Genomic DNA, 24,788 nt, shown 5'->3' with positions numbered 1-24,788 from the left:
TGCCGGGGTTCATAGCGGAGGGAAACAGGAGGGCTGATGCTCTTGCTGCCCCTGTCGCGAAGGCCCCGCTGCCTGACGTTTTCCAGCAGGCAAAGCTCAGCCACCAACTGTTCCATCAGAATGTGCCAGGTTTGGTCCGAGGGTTCAAACTAACCCGAGATCAGGCCAAGGCCATTGTGGCGACGTGTCCCAGCTGCCAGCGACATGCAGTCCCAACCTTGCATGCCGGGGTAAACCCCCGAGGGCTGAGCAGCAACGAGGTATGGCAGATGGACGTTACTCATGTCCCTCAGTTTGGGAGGCTGAAGTACGTCCATGTGTCTGTGGACACCTTTTCTGGAGCAGTCTATGCATCCGCCCATACAGGGGAGAAAGCAGGGGATGTTGTTAAACACCTCCTCCAAGCCTTCTCTTTCCTAGGCATCCCTAAGGTCATCAAATCGGACAACGGGCCAAGCTATATTTCCAAGGAGTTCCGCAGCTTCCTCCAGCAATGGGGAGTAGAACACAAAACCGGCATCCCCTATTCCCCGACAGGCCAAGCAATTGTGGAGAGGACACACCAAAACATCAAAAGAGTCCTCAATCAACAGGGACAAATTCTAAAATTGGAGTCACCCCAAATTCGATTAGCCAGGGCCTTGCACACAATTAATTTTCTAAATTGTTCATTTGAATTGATGAATCCCCCAATAATTAGGCACTTTGGAGGGAACCCAAATTTGAAATTAGAATCCAAGCCGCCAGTTCTTGTCAAGGACCCGGAGACCATGAGAATGGAAGGTCCACACGATTTAATCACTTGGGGACGCGGATACGCCTGCGTATCGACACCCACCGAACTTAAATGGGTGCCGGCCAAGTGGGTGAGACCTTATGTTCCCAGGGCCTCCAAAGAGTCAGATAATCAGGTGAAAAATGTCACTTGGCGAAGAAAAAGGAAGCCCGTTGGTCCGGAGGAAGAGAGGTCCGCTCCTTCCTTCCCCATTCCTCACTGGCTTTTTGTTGATTAATTTATTTTGTTATATTTTAAGTTACTCCTAAGTTTTTGTTACTTATAATTGGAATTGCATTTGGCATCATCCGACGAGTCACCCAAAAGACCATCACTGCAGCCACCTCGTCACTCAGCGTGAACAACGTCTGGGCCAGTGTTCCTCCCGTCGAGAAGATCGAGATGCAGCAGCTCCCGTCATGGGAAGATGAGGAATACCCTGACCCAGAGGACTTCTTCACCGGAGACTGATGACGAGAGGTGGCTCACGGAACAGAACATCTATCCCCCAAGCAGACACTACCAAAAGCCATCACAAAAAAATAAAAAAGGGGAAGATGTGGTGGTGCTTAAATTCAATTCCAATTGGGTTTTCACTGCTCCGGTTTGGTTTTATAATTTGTGTTTTATAATTTTGTATTTATTACTATTGTTTAAGATGGCCTCTCCTTCCCTCTCCTTCTCTCCTTCCCTCAGACTTTCCTTCCCCCCCCCCTCAAACCTTCCCGCCAAAATCTTGTTTGTCCTGGTAACCCCATCCCATAATGGTTGTTTGCCACTTTTCGGTTACCTGTCAATCTTTAAGTTATATAACTTCCCCACCCCCTCATCATGTATTCCTCCTCCCCAAGTTACTTCTTATTGGTTCAAAAGTTCTGCATCCCTCATTATATGTTGGCAAAGAGTTTTAATTGGTCCCACGCAATCCCACCCCTGAACCCACCTAATAAAAAGCCGTGCCATCTTGAGGCCAGCGTCTCTCTCCGGAGCGCTGCCTTGGGGCTACGCATCCCTTGGTTGCACCCCCTGAGAGTCCCGCCTTTCTATTCTGCGCACCATCCGCACCTTGGTCGAGTTTGCCCACGCCTCTGGCAAAGTGAGCCCCTGGATGTAGTGGCGGCAGGGCTGGCCGGAACTGCACCCATTGGAAAAAGCCGAACCACTGCACATCCCACTTTACATTTTGTAATTGGCCTTATATATGCAAGTTGTCAGACCAGAAAATTGTAATTCTTTCTGGTTTCCAGTGATTCTGTAGCTCATATAAGTTTATGATACCATCATTATCAGTTTTGGTTTGAATTTTGTATTTTCAGCATAGTCTGCATTAAAAGGCTTAGGGAAACTGTGTGTATCATACTGCCTCATGTTTGTGCCATCTGCCCTTATGTTGTTTGATTGAAGTAAAGTAATAGTGAAAGCAATGTTAGAGCAACAGAAACACAACTATGTAGTACAGAGAAATAAAGCATTCCAAATGAATTTTTTTGGCATGGAATATGTTGGTTTTGGTTTATTTCTGCTTTTGGACCACAGATACAACATAATTAAGATAATTTGATTCATTTAGTGATTCAGAACTCAAGAGAATAAGGAACAGCTGATACTAACCATGACAGACAACTCCTGTGCTTCTAAGGGATATGGGAAACTATCAGTTTGCAAAGACAAAAGAATTGGCATTAACATTTTTAAATTATCTAGTTGTGTAATCTTGTAAAGAAATATTTTCAAGAATTTGTAAGAGGAGGAATTACATCAGGATTATTACTATTACCTTTTTGGGAACTGAAGCTGTGAGCCTTTCAAAAAGTACTGTATACAGCTGGCTTGGAAGGGTAATTTTGTGTGCTCTGCCTTGAGTGGTCCCTGAGTATCTTTGCAAACATTGCTACATTCACACAAGTTTAGCAACTGACATTAAGCTTAGGTTGCTTACTCATATTGAAGGGACTATAATCATTTGAATGGTAAAGTAACTAATAATTGAGAAAAACAGATGTTAAGGGCTGAAAAATGTTCAAGAAATAATGTCTGATTTGGTTTGGCAGTGGTACCTTCTGTACTGCAGTGTTTCATGTCTGTGGGTTGCAATTTTGATTTCTGTAGAAAACCTCTAAGTAAGTATTTCTTGCAATAGGTCAGTGAACCATTATCAATTTTATTTTGAGGTTTTAACCTTTGTACAAAACCCTCTGAACCCTTTATATTTCTTCTAACATCAGGGACAGATCTACTTACTGGGCCATGGGGAAATAATCTCTTCTGCTTGTGTTTGTAGGACTGCTTTGTGATGGATCTGACTCTCTTGGATGAAACTGGAAAGCCCTTCTGGTGTTTTAGTGCTCCAGTCCACATGGGATTGTCTACCAAGTCATCTGGCCTTTATGACTACATGGGTCATATTTATACTGCAGACTATGCAGATTCAGAGGGTAAAGTCTGTGTTGAGTTTGTGTGGTTGGAAGAAACCAAGGAATATATTGTGGTCAGTTTGGTGCTTTATGTAAGCACCAAAAAGGTAAATAGCTGGTATGGAACAAATTACTGACTTAATTAGGTCACTAATTTCCTTGCTTTAAAAACCAAACAAACAACCCTCCCACAATAAAAAAACCACAAACTGATATTTAAGATTGACACCAACGAGCAAGACTGCAAATTTTCCAGTAATAAGCGCAATTGCCTAAATTTTTTTAATAGGCAACTGAGGGATCAAAGAGACATATTGATTTATGTGAGAGGCTTTCTTCTCTGTTGAACATTAGTCTGTTTCTCGCTGGCTATATTTAAATTATTTTTAGGAAGATTTTTCTTTATAGACACATGTTACTGTCATTAAGGAATTGCTTCTTTTGAGAGCCATACGGTGGAGATGCCTTACCTTACATAAGCTGCACTGGTTTTGAGAACGTTGGCTTTTAATGCTTAGCAATAAAACAGCATGTGTGCTGTTTGCTCCAGGTTTGTTGGAGTATTACTGGTAAATTACAGGCTTTGTTAAATGCTTTTTCCAGAAAAACGTCACTTAAATATATTTTAGTAAAAGATTGAAAGGGTAGATGGGAAGTCAGGTTTGAAAAATATGTCAGTCAAGGCATTTGTTAAGGAAGTAATGTGTAAAACCTATTTATGACGTTTCTTTAAATTCCTGTTTGTTCTGTTTTCCCATGTTCTAACCTTGTCTGATTTGAGCCTAGATACTTGCCTCACATATTGGCCTCTGAGTAAGTGTCCCAATTATAAGCTAACCTCAGCTGGTGTCTGTTCATACTGAATTTATGTAACATCCAGTTGTTTTGGAAACAATGTATATCTGATAGTTTATCTAACAATATGAATACAATTGAAAATTGAATATATGTGCCTGGTCTTTCCAGTTCCTTGGAGTAAGTTTAGGATCAAATTTTCCACTTCCTGTATTTAAAAAACAAAAACAAAAAAAACCCAAAAAAACACAAAAACAAAAACAAAAAAAAAAAAAAAAAAAAAACAAAAAAAAAAAAAACCAAAAAAAAAAAAAAAAAACCAACAACAACAAAAAAAAAATTACACGATACTGAGAGTCCAATGTCATTACCTGTCAGGGACAATTACATAGCTGACTGCTCTGACTTTATTATGGTAATGATTTCCTTAAAAATAAATACTCTTTATTTGTTTCCATACGTTAATTGGTTTGTACAATGTTTATATGTAAGCATGTCTTCCATGCTACAGAGGTAGATAGATGTTACAGCCACAGAGTTGTATGTTAATTTGACTTTCAAAGGCAATAAGCTGAGGCTGTTACCGTTCTAGTTCACCTTGTTAACTTTACCCAAAGAGACAGTGGAAATGTTTCTACCTTTGGTCGTTAGCCAGAACAAGAATGATCAGCTGCATTTTGTCGTCTTTCTTACTGGATGCTGATGGGAACAGGGATCCCTTGAAGTGATATAAAGGTTTTAACATGTGGGCTGGGTGTGATGAATGCCAGAACGACGGACACTGAAAGTGATCTGCACAGACAAGCAGCCAGTCTGGATATTTGGTTTTGCCCAAATTTAACGTTTGAGATACCAGTTTTAGCAAGGAAATGGTAGCTCAGTCCTAAAGTTTTCTTAGGCATTGGCCTTCCTGCTAAGCTTGTAAACAAAAATGTAGAATTATTCTGGCTATATTGTTCCTTTGAAATGTGCAAGTATGTTCTCTTCCCTGCTGTGAAGCTATCAAAGTCAATGGGCACCCAGCAGCCATCAAATGGTGAGAGGTCTGTCACTGTTCATTCCAGCTGAATTTTTATTGTATTGCCAATGTTTCTGGGTTTAGAGGTTTTTTAATAAAAGTAAAATACTTCCTTTAATAAGCAATTTCAATTTATAAAGTATTTGAGTATTTTATACAATTGAATGTTTTATAGAAAATTCTGGCATCACCATTGGAAGTGAAAAAAGAGAATGTGCTGTCCCTACCCCTGACAGGCTAATCTAGTAGCCTGAAAGCTTACTAACTGAATTGATTGGGATGAGAATAAGTCTTTAGCAGCTCTGTCAACCTAAAAGGTGATACAAGGCAGAGCAGTTTCCTCAGGTTATTGCTGGGCTGGCTTATTTCTGCTGTTCAACAACGTGTATTCAGCAAAACCCAGGCAAACTGTTCCAAGATCTTAAAAAATGGACCCAACTGTTGCAGAGCTATTCTCCTGTATCTTCACTGACTATAATTATATGAAGGATGAAGGATGTGTCCTGAAACAGGCCTCAGATGGACCTAAACTTGATACCATATTTATGCCACTTCTTTGATTTCAGTTGGTTTTAACTTGCACAAATTCAGTAGGTACCACCTGTATGATCAAACCTAGTAAGTTACATATGCCTTAACTGAAGCTTCCATTTCTTCAATTTGCATCTTCTTTTCATTATATATGTAAGGATATACACTCCACAACCTCCACAAAGGATAAGAACCTCCACAGAGGAAAGGGTTTACATTAGGTCAACTGCAGTGGTCCGTTTCATGAAAGAAAGCATCTCTTCCAAAAACTGTTGGAGTCCAGGGCATCCCTCTGGGCGCCCTGGGAAGTCACAGACCTCGGTAGAGAGGCCTGGGACCCAAAAAAGAGGGTCTGGGGTCTGTGCAGGGGGATTTGCCTGGCACAGAGCCCAGGAAGACACAGGCTTTGATTTTGGTCCATGAGAAAAACATCCAACAGAGAGAAGAATTGCAAGTCACAAAGGTGTTACTGAGAGTAGTGTAGTTATCACTGTGCAGAAGATTTTGTAGTTTTGGGTTTTTAGAATGTAGATGCAAAGGGACAAGATGGTGGTTTTAGGGCGGTGCCCTGGGTTCTTCTTCTTCTCCCTTGGCATCCATCTTCTGCAGTGACATGGGCACAAAATAGTTTCAGTGGATTGGATCAGAGTAGACATGACCCTGTTAGTATAGGTGATAGACATTGGCATAGAATTGTAAACAATGGGTACGTAGTTATCTGTATAAGAGGTAGCGACCTCCCATCACACGGGGGAGTCGCCTTGTGTCCGAGCTGCTGAGAACACCATGGCCGGACACAGGGGAGTCGTCTTGTGTCCGAGCTGCTGAGAACACCATGGCCGGACACAGGGGAAGGGGAGTCACCTCGTGTCCGAGCTGCTGTGAACACCATGGCCGGACACAGAGAATTGTAAGATAAGAACTAATAAACAACGCGAGAAACCAGAAAAGCAAGACCTTGAGACTCCCTTCATTCTCGCGCCGAACACCGAGCTCAGCACAGAACACAGAGACACAGAGTCAGACAGCAGACCTAAATCCTTCAGAGATCAAGAGGGAAAATCACTCCCTTCGTGCCCACATGAGCCACCAGCCAGCCTTGGAATCTCGGGTGAGGAAACAACCGAATAAAAACCCCGAGAATTGGCGTCCCTGGGTGGGCACATGGATGGGCACGAACGGGCACGAATGGACACCGGTGTGGGCAGAATCGGTGCTTTCCAGTGGACACAGCAAGACCTCTGAAGGAAAGAAGACAAGCTGAGAAGACAGGGGAAGAAATCTCTAACCAGAGACGGCAGCTGATTGCAAATTCACCTCGGACCAACGAGTTCCAAGGGCCCAGGACTCGTCATCCTGAAATCTGCAGGTCGGTGATCAGGAAACCTCCGAACTGAATTTGAGAACACCTGCACTGCATTCTTCAATTTTGGTAAGAACAGTTAAATTTAGAACACGGGAGGCGACCCTCTCCCGGGAAAAATAAGGGAAAAACCTTCTCCGTGCAGCAGCAGTGTAGCGGGGAGGGAGGAAGAAACACTTTACCAGCTGGCCTGCAGCCAGCACCGGGTTTGTCTGTGGCCAGCAGCGAGCAGCGGGTTCTTTTGCTGGCCGGCAGCCAGGCAGGTCCTGTCGTCTGTTATCAGCAGACGGGTCTCATACACCTCTTACAGGAGGTGGGGAAGGGGAGAGCCATCAGCCTCCTCTGAGTTTTAATAGGAAAGGAGAGATACCAGCACCCTCAGGATTACCGCAGGGAGGTAAAAAAACCCTCGAGACAGGAGAGTCAGCAGGTCTCCTTGAGTTTAGCACAGAAAAGTCACCAACTTTCCCTGGGTTCGCCACAGTCCTCAGGAATTCAGTCCCAGAAATTCGTCTCGGGAAAGTCAAAACTTCTAATCCATCCCGAGATAAGGACATGCTTGTTTTCGAGGCGTGTTCCGTGAGCACGGGACACTTGCCGCAGCAGTGGGGGAGGGAGAGGTGAGACAAAGTGCATCCAGGAGTCTTTGCAGCCCCCCTCAGACACAGCGCGTTCAGACACGGCCTGAAAGTTTTCCACTGCCCTTTCCCCTTCAGCGCAGGGACAGACAGAGAGAGGGGGGAAGGGGGAGTGGAGGAGACACCAGGAAAACAGGGAAAACAAGCCCAGATCGCGTCAGTGGTGAGACATAACACTGCGGCGTGTGCGCGCGAAAGCGATCGCGACTGAGGGCGGCCGGGGAGTGCCCCGTGTCGGGACAGCGCGGGCGCGGCGCGGGCGGAGCAGGGCCTGTGTCGCGGAGCGCGAGTGAGGAGCCGGAACAGGCAGAGAAAGTACAGAGTTGGAAACTACAAACCCCAGAAAGCCTTGCGGTTGGTGCATGCGCAGTGACAGAGCCAAGATGGACGGCGCAAGTGCAAAGCTAGAAACTACAAATCCCAGAAGGCCTTGCGGCAGGCAGAGAGCGAGTGGGATGCAGCTGGAGCAGTGGGATCGCTCCAGGCGGGACAAACCCCGACAGAGAGCGAGACGCGGGCAGCGCCGGGGCGGCACAGGCAGTGCCGAGGCAGGCGGTGCCAGCGCAGGCAGGACCGGGGCAGGCAAAGGCAGAGCAAGCAGGGAGGAGGCGTGGCCAGGGCGGAGAGTTTCTCCAAGGCGCCACCCCCTCAGAGCGAGTGCTGCAGAGCCTGACCCCGCCCACAAGCGGCACTTTGACATTGTCAGTCCAGTTCCCTCAAGTTTTCCTTTCAGCAAAAGGTAGCCAAGTTTCCCTTGAATCCACTGCACACACCCTTTCTTCATTTATCCTTCGGCTACATGCTGGGTTTACCCTTTTCTTAGAGTTTTAAAGTCTCCACTCCTCATCCAGGAGAGGGAGGGATGCCGGGGAAGGCAGTAACCCTCGGGGTTAGGAGGGGCTGCATTCAGGCAAAATAAGAATTCAATTAAAGTTACAGGTTTTGTGAATTCAGAAGCAGAGATCTGGAAATCATTGGATGTTTGCAAAGCAGCTGCATGATCAGGAGCAAAAGACTTATTGTCATGACATGGAAAAGGATTTTTGATTATAGTGTTGATGTATTTGGATCCAAGTTGATTTGTGTTTTAGTATTGTATTGACATTAGAAGGGATTTCTATGTGGTTTTAAGATTTGTTAAGTAAGTAAAGTTGAATTTAAGATAAGGATTGATAAAGTTTAAGTGATAGATTTATATTTTATAAATTTAAAGTTTTATTGTATGTAAATTTTAAATGTATTTTATATTAAGCTAAATAAGTTTTAAGATAAATAAGTTAAGAGAATAAGTTTTAAGATAAGTTAAGTTTTAAGTTAAGTAAGTGAAAGTTAAGATAAGAAATAAGTTAAAATAATAAGGTAATAAGTAAGATAAGTTGGTAAAATAAGATAAGTTTAAGATAATAAGTTTTAAGTAATAAGTATTGTTAATTGTATCATGATACATTTCAAAATTCTCCTTTATGTTCTTTAGTTGTTTAAGCATTTCATAATTGTTGTTGTTAAGAGCTTTGTTCCAAAAATGTATTAAAGGATATCACTCTAGATAAGGCCAGGGTTTTGGCCACACTTTGGCTTTAACTAGAGGAGAGATGTGTTCATCAACAAGCACAGATGTTGCATGTGAAACTTTTCCTGATGGATTTCAGGTTTTAACAAGAGTTGTGCATTTTCCATCAAAGTACAGTTTTAACTAACCTATGGCAAAGAAGTAGCTTTTGTTTCTGCAGATACAGAACACAAGTGAATTTCTGCAAAGAGTGTGGAAATCATGTCAAGCGCAGAAGCTCTGACGGCTTCAAGAGTAGAGGAGAGAGCATGCAGATGTGAACCAGTGTCAAGACTGCAGACATCTTTCATTCTGCGTGCAAGGACTTATATCTTGCGTTTTCTTTTCCTTCTGTATTGCATGAATTTGTCAGATGGTTCAGAATCAATTCACGAGAGCACAGAGCGGTTGGGAAATGGAGTGAACAAACTCAGAGAAGAAACCAGATCACGGATGAATGGCATGTTTGATTTCTTCAACCTTTCACGGTTGTGGAAGAAAATTTTGAAAAAAATTGTATGTATTTTATTGAGACTTGTAATTCTTCTCACGATCAAGTCGTGTTTGCTTTAATGCATATGGCAAAGCAGCCAAAGAGGTGTTTTTTGGTGAAAACAAAGGGAGGAGATGTTGGAGTCCAGGGCATCCCTCTGGGCGCCCTGGGAAGTCACAGACCTCGGTAGAGAGGCCTGGGACCCAAAAAAGAGGGTCTGGGGTCTGTGCAGGGGGATTTGCCTGGCACAGAGCCCAGGAAGACACAGGCTTTGATTTTGGTCCATGAGAAAAACATCCAACAGAGAGAAGAATTGCAAGTCACAAATGTGTGACAGAGAGTAGTGTAGTTATCACTGTGCAGAAGATTTTGTAGTTATGGATTTTTAGAATGTAGATGCAAAGGGACAAGATGGTGATTTTAGGGCAGTGCCCTGGGTTCTTCTTCTTCTCCCTTGGCATCCATCTTCTGCAGTGACGTGGGCACAAAATAGTTTCAGTGGATTGGATCAAAGTAGAAATGACCGTGTTAGTATAGGTGATAGGCATTGGCACAGAATTGTAAACAATGGGTACGTAGTTATCTGTATAAGAGGTAGCGACCTCCCATCACAGGGGGGAGTCGCCTTGTGTCCGAGCTGCTGAGAACACCATGGCCGGACACAGGAGGGGAGTCGCCTTGTGTCCGAGCTGCTGTGAACACCATGGCCGGACACAGGAGGGGAGTCACCTCGTGTCCAGGCTGCTGTGAACACCATGGCCGGACACAGAGAATTGTAAGATAAGAACTAATCAACAACGCGAGAAACCAGAAAAGCAAGACCTTGAGACTCCTCATCATTCTCGCGCCGAACACCGAGCACCGAGCTCAGCACAGAACACAGAGACACAGAGTCAGACAGCAGACCCTAAATCCTTCAGAGGTCCAGAGGGAAAATCACTCCCTTCGTGCCCACACGAACCACCAGCCAGCCTTGGAATCTCGGGTGAGGAAACAACCGGATTGAAACCCCGAGAGATGGTGAGAACTCTTCACATGCAAGTTGTTTCAGCGTACCCAGTATAGCATTTTACACAGGCATGTAGAATGCACTTTATACACAAAAAATCTTAAGTGCATCTGTGGGACTGAAATAAACAGTGTTCTACTCTATGCTTTTAATACATACAGAAAAATGTACCTTAGGCAGTTAGAAGATAAATAAATGCTCAACAGAAGGCATGTGTGGTGCCAACGTTTATCAAACTGCGTAATATAAATGTAAAATATATTAACAATACATAGTGGCTAGCAAATTTGATAATTTATTTAATTTGGTATTTTTATGACTGGTTTTGCTACATTTTGACAAAAAAAATCCACACTTGAAAAAAAATTCTGCAGATCATGATTTAAGAGTACCTTTGTGACAAAATCTTTCAGCTGTACATTGCACACAGTATTTTAAAAAGAACTCTTGATAATTATGGGAATCCAATACTAGCATATAGACATGTCAGTATTAATCAGAGAAGAGCTTTAATACGTGTGTAATCTAGTTGACCAAGGCATTTTCAAGATGTATGTCAGCTTTGAGGATACTGCTCTTTATATTTTGTGTTTCCATTTGTATACAGAAAGTGACAAGCTGCCATTAGCATGAGTGACAATTTGAAAAATGTTAGTTTATTTCCTCCTTTTAACTGTAACAGAAATTGAGTTACCGCTTAGCAGCAAAGATGGGTGTAAAGCAGCAAAATGTGTGTTAAAGTGTTTAGTAACTATTATCTCTGATAAAAGTCTGAGGTCCATAAAGACAGTATGCAAAATGTTAGTACTTCCCCGTAATCTTTAGTGTGAGAACTCAGTGGTTTTTGCTACATTATATTCTGCTTATTCTGATTTTGTCAGAACGGCTCCACTGCTGACCAGCCCCAAACCCCCAACAACTACTGAGCATCAAAATCTGCCTTTGAGCAGTGAGAGAAATACAACTCCTCTGACCTCCCCCATGTGCTGTAATGCCTGACTTATGAATATCCCTCCAGCAACCACTTCCACCCATACACGTTCTGCATGAGCGTTTACTGCCTTCCATGAAGTTCAGAAATTGGGGCCTTAGAGTTGAATTTCTTGTTACAGCAGGAGCTGATTTGTATTTTATGGAATCCTATGTACTTTAAGCACTGTAAAACAAGGGTAGATGGTTTACCTTCATGTAACAAATAATCAGTTCTGAAGTTAATGTGCAAAACTCATGCAACTTGAAGGTAATGAAGGGTGTGCTTATCAAAAATCTTGTCAAAAAGCTGTTACAAACAGTTTTTTGAGACCTCCAATATTAAGATTACTTGACGCTACTGCTAAACCAAGCTATTTTAAACTGAAGAAATACATGGGGTGGGGAAAGAAAGAATCTTATAAATAGCTGGTTTATTTTTAGCTCAAAACACATCACTGCTGCAAATGCCACTGGAAGGCTGCAGCAGGCCCCAGTTCACCATAGTTTCACTGTTGACAAATTCTGATACACATAGTCTGATGTCCTCCCACCACGTTTAGAATTACAAAACTGCAGTTTAACTTCAGAATTTAATTCCGATGTTTCAGTAATGCATCAGTACTGAAAATTATGGGGAAGGAGAGAACTGACCTCAGACACTGCTGCAACAGTTAAGCTTAGATTATTACCTATCGAGTAATGGACTCAGACACTGTTCACATTAGAGCACCTCGGAAAACACTATTTTTGGGTAGTAAGCAAGTTGTAAGTACATCTTTAAAAACGTACTTCTAATATAAACACATTTTGTAAGTATTTCACATAAATTAAACAACTGCAGAATGCATTAACTGCACAGACAGAATGGAAGTTCAAGCAACACTTCAATAACTGCAAGACTACTTCAAAATTCAAGTTACATTTCCATACTCAGTATTACTTTGCAAATATTATTTATGATAGCACAGTTTTTTTAATAACATGAGAATACATGGCAGAAATCATGTGATATTTTTAAGTGAATCTGGCATTACCCCTCAGTACACATCTGGTAAACCACCTAAGTTTGGGGTAAATCAATGTATCAACAAGAAAGCAGAGAAAAGTCTGCCACTTCAGCCATCCTAGGAGAATCTATTTTCAACAAAAAGTTGACATTCGTGTTGAAGTACTTCAGACTGTGGTTATATTCTCAGCAGTCTTCAAGGTCTTGAGACAGGACAAAAACCTCCTCAAGAGACTACTGTAGGCAGTAGAGGTGTTGCCAAGATCATGTTCTTTTACATATATTCTACTGATCCCAATTCGAGAAGGTACTTCAGTATGCACGTACACTGAAAGCTTATAGATTCAGTGCCAGTACTGCAGCTAACAGGATGATGACCTAATACTGCTGACTGTAACAGCCTTTCCTTAAAAATACAGTGTAAGAAATGTTAGCATAAACTGCTGCAAAAGAAGAAACCCTTGAAGGCATGCAATTACTTCATACAAATATGTGTAAACACGGAGGAGACCTGTCCCTGCAGCAGTTTCTTTCAGTGCGTGGCTCCACAGGGGTTGACAGAGGTCTGGCAGCCCACGTTGTGCCCTGTCACCTGAACCTTGAACAGCGTCCCGTCCGCACACATGCACAGCTTGAAGCGCAGCCAGTTGCCGTTATTGAACTGTTCCCCGTGAGAAGAACTTGGCAGTCGTGACGGGCTGACCATCACAGTTCCGTTCAGGATGATGCTGTTTTCCTAGTAAGGAGACAGGAAAAAAAAAAAAGAAGTTGTAGAATTACAACTTCTAATGTAAATAAGGCATATTGTTTTTGAGAAGGACAAGCTGGTTTAATGGATAAATAACACGTCTAGGATGGCTGTAGAATCAACAGTAAAAAAAAGGTATGTATGCAAATGTTTAATTTTTTAATAACAATTACAGCAATGCCTGTGGATTTCTTGACTATATACAGCAATGTACTTTGCTATTTCAGTGGTGTATTGATATTGAGAAAGACAGCAGTAGGGTGACTTTCCACTTTACATTCTTATTAGCAAATGCAGTAAATATAAAATATGGACATGAAACAGGAAAGAGTGTTTGAATTCATGCATGAAATTCATTCACATTTGAAAGTGCATATACCTTTATTTTTATCCTTTTTTTCCATCGTTCTATATATACTACCATCTTAATCTCCAAAAATCTTAAAGAAATGCCAGTGAATCTTAGAGCAGCAGCACAGAATGCTCCAAACTATATGCTCTGCTCTTCTGGCAAACATTGCCATCCCTGGTTAAGCTTTCAGAGGAGATTAACTTCCTTTGGTATTCATGCCAGTACAGAGGCCAATATATTAGCTTTAACTGCGTTGTAGGTTTTTGGTGTCTTAATAGTGGTAAATCAATATTACCTGGAACTATTCAACCACTACTTAACTGCAAAGTAATAAACCATCTATTTAAATCCAAATGACTTCTGTGCATGAGTAATTTTATAAAATTTGAAATGACATAAAGCTACATCAGTTTACTATCAGCCTAGATTTGAAACTAAGCTGTTAGAAGAATTGCTTTAATTTGAAATACTTACTGCTTTAAGTTCCATGTTTCCACCCATTCGAAACTCAATTGTCTTGCCTGTGATGAAAACACCTTCATTTCCCCGGACAATGGCACGACCATCAACCTTTATGTTTAGATCGCTGGTTGCATTGCTGGTAATCTAAGAACATAACCAAAAAAGCTGTATTACACCTTAATGAAAATGTGCTACTTGCATTTGTCTGAGTAACTTTAATTACCTTAAGAGTAGTGCTGTGCAATGTAATAAAAACCTTGAATGTACTTTTTGCCCTTCTGCCATTAGCTTCTGCATATTTGTTATTTCCCACGTTCAGTTTCAAAACAAGATCAGTGAATTTTGGAAGGTATGTGAAATTAATTTTTCTTGTATTAAAAAAAACAAATTTATATGACAATTTTATGAGATACACAGCTAACACTTGTACCAAATACAGGCTTCCTGTTAAGACAGATGATGTAAATTTACCCCTCATTTTCACTTAACCTGTTCCTCCTGTGTATTCATAGTTGTGAGTGGTTTTTCTGCAACACGATTGCTCAGTGTTTCCAAAGGCACACTCAACCCTCTATAAAACCACTAACCCAACTCTACTTTTACACAAACAAACAATGGGCTATATTCTTATTACTTACAAAAGATAAGAGACATACCCTCTCTGTAGAGGCCTTTTGTACATTCAATATTTTAACTCCATTTGGCAGATGAAATTCATGGGTTTGTTCGTGGGTCAACAAATTCCATGCCAATATCGCTGGTAATAGAAGTTTTGTCTTTTTCCACGCTAAGCTTGGTTGTTCCTTGCTGAAATACAATCTTCAGAAACAAAGTCATGAACTTAATGATGTTTCAAATTAGCAATGTGAGTGTAATTCTCTAGTGTTGCTCACAAACTTTCAATTCATGTTATAACTTACAGGCTGATTATTCCCAGTGATCACCAAGTCTTCATTCCGTCTCCCTCCTACAGTGCTTTTATATAAGGGATGTATAACACCCATGTCAGACACTTGCTTAAACCGCAGTAAGCCACTCTCATGGAATTCCATACTGTCACAACCATTGGGACCAATTCTTACCACTGCCCAGATAACCAGGGTAATCTGAAAGAGAAACACATTTTCAATCATCATGTTGATTGTTCGGATCTTCCTACCACAATTATTGTATTAATTAGATGTTTTATTTGAACAATTATTAATATCAATGTTTAAGTGAGGTTTAAGTATGAGTTTACTGTAGTCTGTTCCTATTGAAAACATCATAACACATTTAATTATGAAAAGCATTTAGAATTATTTTTAGACTTATTAGAAACAGTAGCTAAAATTATTTCTATATATATAAAATGTTAAATTGCATCCACAGTTACATCTTTCTTTTGTTTAAGGGTAACCACTGACTAAACAGATTTCCTGAACAGTTCAGCTTGGTATATACTTAACGTTGAACTGCAAGAATGCATCCTCAGAGATGGATGTGCAATTACAAAAAATAATTTATTATTTCTCATTGACCAAGCAATAAAAATGTGGTTATTAGAACAATGAAGTTTTAAAGTGCAGTACCTAGTTAATTCTAAATGTTCACATACAGCTCTGTAATGTAAAATATAACCATATTTTATATGCCATATATCCTGAATTCATATGTACTAGTAACACTTCTCATGGGGTGACCATGAGAACCGAAATAACCATGCCTGAATTGACACCATTCTTCCATCTAATCTTGCTCAGACTACAAAAGAACTAAAAAGAAAGGAGAAAAGTGGGAATCTCCTTCAGTACATTATAAGTCCTTGGCCATCCTGGAAGTTTTATTTTTTTTAGTGAACTGTCAGAATGAAACACGACCTAATGTTACTTACGCTATAGCTATTATACTCACAATCAGATTGATGACGGCCAAAATAAAAAGAACAACAATCACACATATGGCCAAGTTGCCTTTCCTGCACGTAACCCTGTCTTATGGAGACGGTCTTCATCAATTGGAATGTATCCTGCTTTGAAGTTGCTGTTGTGCTCCTTATTAACGTTCCTGCGTTCCACAGCCTTCTCTCGCATAGACTTCTTCACCGGGCCGTTAGAGCTTTGCTGTAACACAGGGCATGGGTTAGCTTCAAAAGGCACGTAAATTAGCTACAATGACACACACATATGTATGCAAACAATGTAAACTGACTAGTGGAATATACTGGATATTATGTTGAGAATAATTTTTCCGTCTGCCACCCTGCTGTCAGAATACACACTTAGAACCACAGCAACCTCTGCTAACATAATGACTAAATTTAAAATCCAGATACTTTCAGACAATATATGACTTTAATATTTATCATGGCAGATGGGAATTATTAATTATATTGTTACAGTTAAAAACCTAAAACCAGCTACCAAGAAATTCATCAAGTTTTTACCTCTCAGAGATGATACAGGACATAATCCTGCACGTCATCTGCCAGTACACAGGATTTTAGTTCCCTCCGTGCTCATATGTGATAGACTCTCAGTGACTATTCAAGAAGAGCATGGTGGATACAGTTTTTAAATTAGTTTGACAGTACAGGGTTTGCATTCAACTCCTGTTGCTTGCATGCAGCATCGAGAAAGATACTGTGAGGCTTCACACCTGGCATGGGGAACTTGGCCGGAGTGGCTTTCGTGTAATAATCTGAAGTTATGACATTGTAAGGGATTTCCTCTCAATGTAACAAATTAATAGAGGAAACTCTTGTACATATTCGTAGTGAAAATAAATCTTTAATGTATTTTTGTAGCTGTCCAAAACGGAACGGTTTGTTATTTAGGGATTCACATGTTCAAAGAAGAAGCTTGATCTTTTGGACGGAATTAAGTTTGTTCACTTGAATCCTAAAACTACACTTAAGTGACTGCACTTGCACGTCTACGCTGAAGTAGCAACACCGTGTTTTCTTCTGCTGCTGAAGAGCTAAGAGATAGTACTGAGAAAGGTGCTTGACCTGACAAGTTTATGGAGATGTTCGGGCCCCGTGTGGCCCTGCAGAGCACACACGACCTGCGGGCCCCGGGGCACCCGCCGCCTCCCGCCCCGGCCAGAACCCTGCGCCTCAGTGCAGTGCCGGGCACGCACCATTGCCGTCTGTGGCACACCCACGCCTCGGGCAGCACGGCGCCGCTGCGGGCCGCCCCGCCCCGCCCCGCCCGGACAGCAGCCTCGGGCCGCCTCTCCCCTCCCCAGCCGAGCGGGTCCCGCCCGCTCACCGCGGGCCCGGTCCCCCCTGACCCCGGCGGGGACGGCGCCGCCGCCCTCCCGTGCCCGTGTCCCGCCGCGTACGGACCTGCTCGGGGCCGGCCGCCGCCATCTTGCCCCGCCGCCGCCGCGCGGGGCCCGCGGGCGCCCCCTGGTGCCGCTCCGCGCGGCGGGTCCCCGCACCCGCTGCCGTTACCCGGCAGCGTCACCTGGCGGCCGCGGGCCGTACCCGCTCCTCGCTGCCCCTCTCCGTTACCGTGGCACCGCCGCCACCGCCGGCCGTACATCACCATCGCGGCCGTACGGGCCCGGGGCAGGGGCACCGGGCCGGCTGTACCATCGCTGGTAGACCCGCGCCGCCCGAGGAGCGCTCCCGGAGCGACATCGAGTCAACGCAACACCCCCAAGAGCGAGCTAACATCCTGCCATGGCCAGAGACTTAAAGAGTTTGGTGGGCGCGGGGAGCGCCCGGGAGCTGCAGGAGAAGCTGGAGAGCTGGCATCAGGACTACGAGGTGGGTGCCGGCGCTCCCGGGCTGGGGCGGCCGGCGCCGGGCGTTGCAGTGGCCGGTTTGGGCCCCGTCCCGCGCCCCTGCGGTTGGCGCCCCTCACTTACCTCTGAGTGCCAGCCCCGGCTTTTTGCCTCTTTGCCCATGGCGAGGCTCCCTGAAAACAAGGGCCGGAGGTTGAAAGTGAGGTTTGAGGCACACTGGCTCTAAACAGGAGAGAGCGTTGGAGTAAAAGAGCAGCAGGTGAAAAGGACCCGGGGCAGGCTTGTGCTCAGGAGAAACCGGCCGTGGGCCAGAAACGGGCAGGAGAACGGGGGGGAAAGAGGTGCTGAGGCGGAGAACGGGCTATCCAGCACCCCAGCCCTTCTGGGAGGGGAAAGAGGCTGCTGCAAGGCCACACGGCCCCGAGGGGTCAGAACGGGACTGACGGAAGAGTTTCGGCTGCAGAGGGAATGTAGTGGAATCCAGGAAGTGACAGGAAACTGAGGAGGTGAAACAGTGGAAGAAATAGAGAAGGTGTGAAATTAGGGAAAGATGAGGCAGAGGAACATGAAACTTGTCAGGTGTGACTTTGCTCAGTGGAAAATCGTGACAGAGTTTTCACTCCTGCATCCCCAGGTTTCTGTACCTTCAGGATGTAGATGGGGCTTGTGCTCAGGTCAGGAGCCTGTAACCACCTGCTGTGTGCTGTGCTTGGTGAGGAAAGAGATGCAGCGTTTCCAGGGAAAATCAGCTATTTTCTTTTACTTTATGGTTGGATAGGAGTTACAGTTACATAGCCAGTGTAACTCTCTGCAGGATTCATGACAAAGGACAATTTTAGGGAGTTTGAGAGTAGCTGGTAAAGCTACCACAGAGGAGGAACAGTGCCGTGCATTTCAAAATCTTGCAAATGGATGGTGAGGTAGACCTTAGGAGGGCTGAGCAGCAGTGGGGGCTGACCCCTCCATCATGAGTTGGTTGGGAATAGTCTTTCAGGTCTTGGAAAATGAAGATGAACAGTTTCAGGCTGCTGTTGCAGGAAAAGAGGAGCTGGCAGATGGAAACACTGTGTTATGTTGCTGTAATGAGCTGGAAAAATGCACTTTTGTAGCTGTGTTCTTGTGAAGGTGAGCAGGTTGACAGTGCTCCCCCAAGGCCCGAGGAAAGCATATTGCAGCGATCAAAACACAAGCTGATGGGCACATGGGTGGGATTTTCAGCTCTTTTGGAAGCTTGTAAAAACCATACGGAGTCATTAAAACCTGAAGACCTAGAGAGTGATCTATGTGGAAGGTGATACACAGGTTACAGATAAAGATTAAGGAAGGAAGTAAAAAAGTGTGTATTCTTCTGGCAGGTGTAGTTTAAATTGCAAAATTTTCAAAACTGCATTTGCTGAACGTGATGTAGTTTTGTTGTTTCCTAGGCATAGTTCTGGGTTTTGCTCCTTCAGTAGTATATGTTTCAGTTTGTAACTCTTAAAAATCAGGTGAAATTGCGTGGAGACTTCATGTGACTGCTGACAAAGCAAGATAAGAGCCTTTTCCTTGTATGTGTTATTTCAGCTAATATGGAAAACCAGATTTTGTTTTTTTTCTTTTAATCCGACAATCTGCTAGATTATTATTTTAATAACTGTTGAAAGATTTTAACCCAGATTCATAATTTCTATGATTCTTCTTTTAGAGATACTTGTGGTTGCAGCATCTTTATAATTGAAAAGGAGTATGTTTTCTCAAGTAGTGAATTATCTGAGTGATAGAAGTCCTGATGCATTGTTCATTTGCCTATTAAAAATGTGAACCTTAAAAAATGAGTATTCTAATGCATTCAGTAAGGAAAGGTTGGAAAGATGTAATTACAGGGGGGAAAACGTCGTGATTGTAGCTTTAAGTAAGAAAGCCCACACAGATGTAGTAATGCATGTTGGGGTTTGTAAAGTTTTATGTACATTTGTCTGTGTTTTATGTACATTTCAGTTTAGTGTACCCCAGTTTTATGTACCCAAAATGGCTTCCCTGGGCCCTGTTCCCCTGACTCCATCTTGTTGTTTACCACTTAAGTTATATAACCCTCTGCCTACCCTCCCTGGAGACAGTCCCTGATTGGCCCGTCCTTCCCGCCACAGGCCCTGTCCATCACCCTCACCCCCCATGCCAATCTCCCTGAGGCCTGGGCCTAGGGATTGGCTGGGTCCCTTCCCGCCTTTTCCCTGGTCACTCCTGGTTGGATCACCCCTCACCCTTGCCACTCCCTGGTTCCTGCTCATTGGTTGTTCTGTGCTTTCCCCACACCCACTCTGTGTTGTATTTAAGCCGGTGCATTTGTTTGCTCGGGGCTCTCCCTGGAGTGCCCGGGCAGGAATAAACTTCTCTGACCCCAAGCTCCCGGAGAGTCCTTCTCTCATTTATCACCGGCTTCGTGGCTGCAGCTCAGGTCGTTGGCCTAGGTGGAGGACCACAAATATCAGGTGTACTGCTACGTGCGCTCCGGGCTAGCCACACAGGGCAAGCGCACGGCGGCAGGGGTGGCGCCCAACGTGGGGCCCCTCAGTGTCAGCGCCTGATTCCTGCAGCGGCGCAGGAAGCGACAAGCGAACCATCGGGTTCGTTGCGGATTACAGTTCCAGGCTGTTTCGCAGTCTGCGCACCTTTCGTAGAGCAGCAGCTTAGGCTGAGCGCTCCGAAAGGGTGAAGAAGGCAGCTCCCTGCACCCGGGAGTCTTCTTCGAGGTCGGTCTACCCTCAAGCCTTTTTCCGAAGACCCTTGGACGGGTAAGTATCCCCAAAAGCCCTTCGCTCCCAGGGGGGAGGAGGTTTCGGGAGGAAGCTTACCCGTGGGAAGGAAAGGGGATACCGCCACCCGGGGGGAGGTGGTCCTTTCCGCAATAGGGGGAGGGAGTCTCGGGGTGACACCCGAGATTCCTAGGCTGCGCAGCCCCCGGGGGAGTGGGGAGGGAGCCTGCCGCGTTTTGGGTCCTTTCTCTCGCTTTTCTCGGGTTTTGGTTTCCAAGGGCTCTTCGCTTTTCAGTTAAGTTTTGTGATTTTCGTTGTTTGTGTTGTGGCCTTGGTGGCTTTGGTCTTTCGTTGATCCCGCCCCGGTTCAGAGGTTCGTGGCCTTGCCGGTTTTTAGTGCGGACGGTGTTGGTTTTTGAGTTGTCTTGTGTTTTGAGGCTTGTTGGTTGTGGTGTGGGCGCAATTGATATCGGATAGCCATGGGTGCACGGCTGAGCGCGCCACAGAGAGAAGTGCGTTGTAAAGTTAAGAGTTTGTTGGTTGCTACAAATTTCAGGTTTTCTAAGGGAGATTTAAATAAGTTTGTAAGATTTCTCTTCCTGCATTTCCCTAAGACAGTTGCCCGATCCGTGGACACTGCCGTGTTTTGGGCTGCAGTGTTCGTCAAATTTGCTAATCTGGCCAAGTCGGGCGACAAAAATGCACTTAAATTCCTTTATTGGGTTCGACAGCTACGAGCTGCATGTAATAGTTTAGAGGGAATGCAGAAAGGGAGCTCCCGGGGTTCGTTGACAAGTTTATGTTCTTCCCGTCCTAATCCCCCTGCCCGTCCTCCCTCTCCCCGGCCAGGAATCCTCAAGGGGTCCTCTAGCCCCGGCCCCTTGAGGGACGGCAAATCCCCCCGCCTGGGCTGTCCCGGCCAGACGGCTCAGGACTCTCGGAGCCGGTGTACCCCGCCGGTAACGACATCTTTCCTACCCCAGATGTCCCCTAAGCCTCGTGTTAGATTTTCCTTTGCAGAGCCGGATTCCCCTGGTGTCCAAAATGGCGCCCTGAACCCCTCTCCACAAAATGGCGGCGGGCGCCTTGCCCGCTCGTCGTCCCTCTCTTCGTTTTTCCCCTCCCACCCTCGTCCCCCTACCCTCAGGACGTCATCTAGGAACACCAACCCCTTTTTAGATACTCCTCCCCTTTCCCACAAAGAGTTTCCTCCCCTTTCTCCTCCCATTTCCCCACCTTCCTACTCCGCCCACTCTCCGCCCACAGAAAACACGCCCCTTCCCTCAGCACCGCCCACCGACTGGTCCCGCCCCTCTTCCGGTTCCCACGCCTACCCTTCCGGTTCCCACGGTTGGAGCCCGGAGGGGGAGGGCCTGGAAACCGGAAGCCCCGAACCAAGTGGTCTTCCCATGGTCGCCCCTGTCACCTATCGCGGCCGGGGTGGGGCAGCCACTTGGAGACCGTTTCCGCAGGCGGCTATCAAGGATCTCATGAAAACCCTGAAGGAGTACGGACGAGAGAGTCCGTACTTCCAGGGCATGTTGGAGTCAACACTTGCGGGGCATGTGGTCGTCCCTTGGGATCTTAAGCAGCTCTTCCGGTGCCTCAATAATAAAACAGAGTACAAGCTCTGGCAGGGCACTTGGAAAGACCTGCTAGGACGAGCACTCCCTAGCTTGTTAAGAGATCCGATAACTGCCACGGATAACGGTGGGGACCCCATCACCTTAGAACACCTGATGGGGGAGGGTGATTGGAAATCTGCTTCCGATCAGGCAGAAAACATACCAGAGGGGGTGCTGACGGTAATCAAGGAAAAAGCGGTGCAAGCCTTCTGTGAGATGCGGCCCACGGGACCTCTAACATCCTATAGTGAGATTTTCCAGGGTCCGGCGGAACCGTTTGTGGCTTTTGTCGAGCGGCTGACGGCGGCTATTGAGCAAAAGGTCAATAGGGTGGGTGCGAGGGAAGACCTCCTCGAGGAGATGGCATTCAAAAATGCTAACGAGGAGTGTCGCGAGGCCATCCTCAGGATCCCGAAGTTACCTGGGGAGCAGCCCACCCTAGATGAGATGCTCAAGGCCGTCAGTGCTAGAGTCGCCGCTGGAAAACCACGGACCCTACAGAAGAGGCCGTCTGGTCCCCGAGTCGCCACAGTCTCGCAGAAGGAAGAACAAAAAACGCCCAAGACGCCAAGAACATCTAAGAAACCACCGGACAATCGCCCGTGCTTTCTGTGCGGCCAGAAAGGGCATTGGTCTAGCCAATGCCCCCAAAGGGCACAGTTCCAAACATTTTTGAAAAAGGGGGGAGGTGGGAAGGGGGGACATCCCTCCTCAACAAACTAGATGAGGAGCGCGGCGCCCCCCGGCGTGCGGATACCAACAGGGAGGGCAACACTGCCGGGAAGGGTGACGTTCATGAAAATAATGATCTTTCTGTTTCTGCCCTCCACAGAAGGATGGTTGTGCCCTGCATGACCGAGACACCTACAATGACTGAAATACCGGACATGACACTTCAACTTGCTGAGACCGAAAGAGCTCCTCTCCAGGACGCCGAGCCGGAAACTAAGACCTTCGTCCGGGAACCCGAGGGAACCCTGACGACCGACTCAAGGTATGAGCCCTTTAGGCTCAAGTTGGCGCAGCCTCTTCACTTGCGGGATCGCGATTGGCACACAGTCGTGGTCTCGAAGGACAGGGGCTCCTGGGACGAAATAGGATGCAAATTTGCCGTGGTGGGAGACTGTAAACATACACCACCTGACATACACATAGCCCCCGGGGTCATCACCACCGACCCCAGGAGGTTCGAATTGTGGCTGCACACAGACCACCCACCCACATTCCTACCGAAAGGCCAAGTTATCGCGCAGCTCATCCCAGAACCCCTTCTCGCCATCTGCCAGGAAATAGGGGACGAAAATGAGACAACGGGGATGAGCTGCACCGAAGATGAAGAAATGAGCATCCTTTCGGTAAGGAAGATCACGCGCAGCAAACCAACAGACACATGCAGGATCAGTGTGGATGGGGACAGTAAAAACATCAAAGGGGTCTGGGACACGGGGGCGGATGTGACGGTCATACCGGAGAGTTTGTGGCCGTCACATTGGGAACTGCAATCCGTGGGAAAGCACGTCTCGGGTGTAGGCGGGCTTCAATTGGCGAAACAATCGAAGGACGTGGTCCAAATTGAGGGGCCAAACGGGCAATTGGCTTCACTGCGCCCGTTTGTTTTGAACTACGAGACACCCCTGTGGGGTAGAGACCTCATGCAGCAGTGGGGGGTCACAATTGGCTTTCCAGACCCCCCCAAGGTTAACACAGTGGCCATCGACGAGCGCCCTACCTTGAAGCTGAATTGGCTGTCTAACGAACCAGTCTGGGTAGAGCAATGGCCACTGTCTCAACAGAAATTAAAGGCGCTCAACGAGCTCGTGGGAGAGCAGCTGGCCAAAGGCCACATAGTGGAGTCCACCTCTCCGTGGAACTCCCCGGTCTTTGTCATTCAAAAATCAGACAAGACCAGATGGCGGCTCCTCCACGACCTCAGAAAAATTAATGAAGTGATTGAAGATATGGGGTCACTACAACCAGGGATGCCTTCCCCGACCATGCTCCCCCAAAATTGGAAATTGGCCGTCATAGATATAAAAGATTGTTTCTTTCAAATTCCGCTGCATCCGGATGATGCCCCACGATTTGCCTTCTCGGTTCCTACCACTAACCGAGAAGCCCCGAGGAAGAGGTATCACTGGCGGGTTTTACCGCAAGGAATGAAGAACTCTCCAGTTATTTGCCAGTGGTACGTCTCTTCCTTGCTCGCTCCTGTGCGTGCAGCCACGCACCAAGCCGTCATTCATCATTACATGGATGACGTCTTGGTGTGCGCTCCCACCGACGACCTGCTGGCCCACGTGCTTGACCTTACAGTGGCTTCACTGGCTGCTGCAGGGTTCGAGTTACAGGAAAATAAGATTCAGAAGATGCCCCCCTGGAGGTACCTGGGACTCGTCATCAGTCAGCGGACCATTGTGCCGCAGCAATTGGAAATAAGAACCAAAATTGAGACATTGGCGGATGTCCAACAGCTGTGTGGGACGTTAAATTGGGTGAGGCCTTGGCTGGGTCTCTCTACGGAGGACCTGGCCCCCCTTTTCAGTTTACTGAAAGGGGGAGAAGAGGGGCTCAGTT

At 45.6% G+C, this 24,788-nt stretch overlaps 1 pseudogene across 1 annotated transcript; it reads right to left on the bottom strand.

Moving 5' to 3' along the window:
• Window positions 1-13,080: 13,080 nt before the first annotated feature.
• On the bottom strand, window positions 13,081-17,486 carry LOC310923803 (beta-sarcoglycan-like; annotated as a pseudogene). Its single transcript has 6 exons — window positions 17,454-17,486; window positions 16,019-16,227; window positions 15,046-15,231; window positions 14,782-14,944; window positions 14,138-14,269; window positions 13,081-13,299 (listed from the first exon to the last, which is right to left on the bottom strand). The product of its transcript is annotated as a beta-sarcoglycan-like (transcript).
• Between the last annotated feature and the right edge of the window lie 7,302 nt (window positions 17,487-24,788).

The sequence above is a fragment of the Zosterops lateralis genome, assembly GCF_965231275.1.
Source record: "Zosterops lateralis genome assembly, contig: HAP1_HAP1_SCAFFOLD_338, whole genome shotgun sequence".
Taxonomy (NCBI): Eukaryota; Metazoa; Chordata; class Aves; order Passeriformes; family Zosteropidae; genus Zosterops; species Zosterops lateralis.
This window is presented reverse-complemented; position numbering and strand designations above follow the sequence as displayed.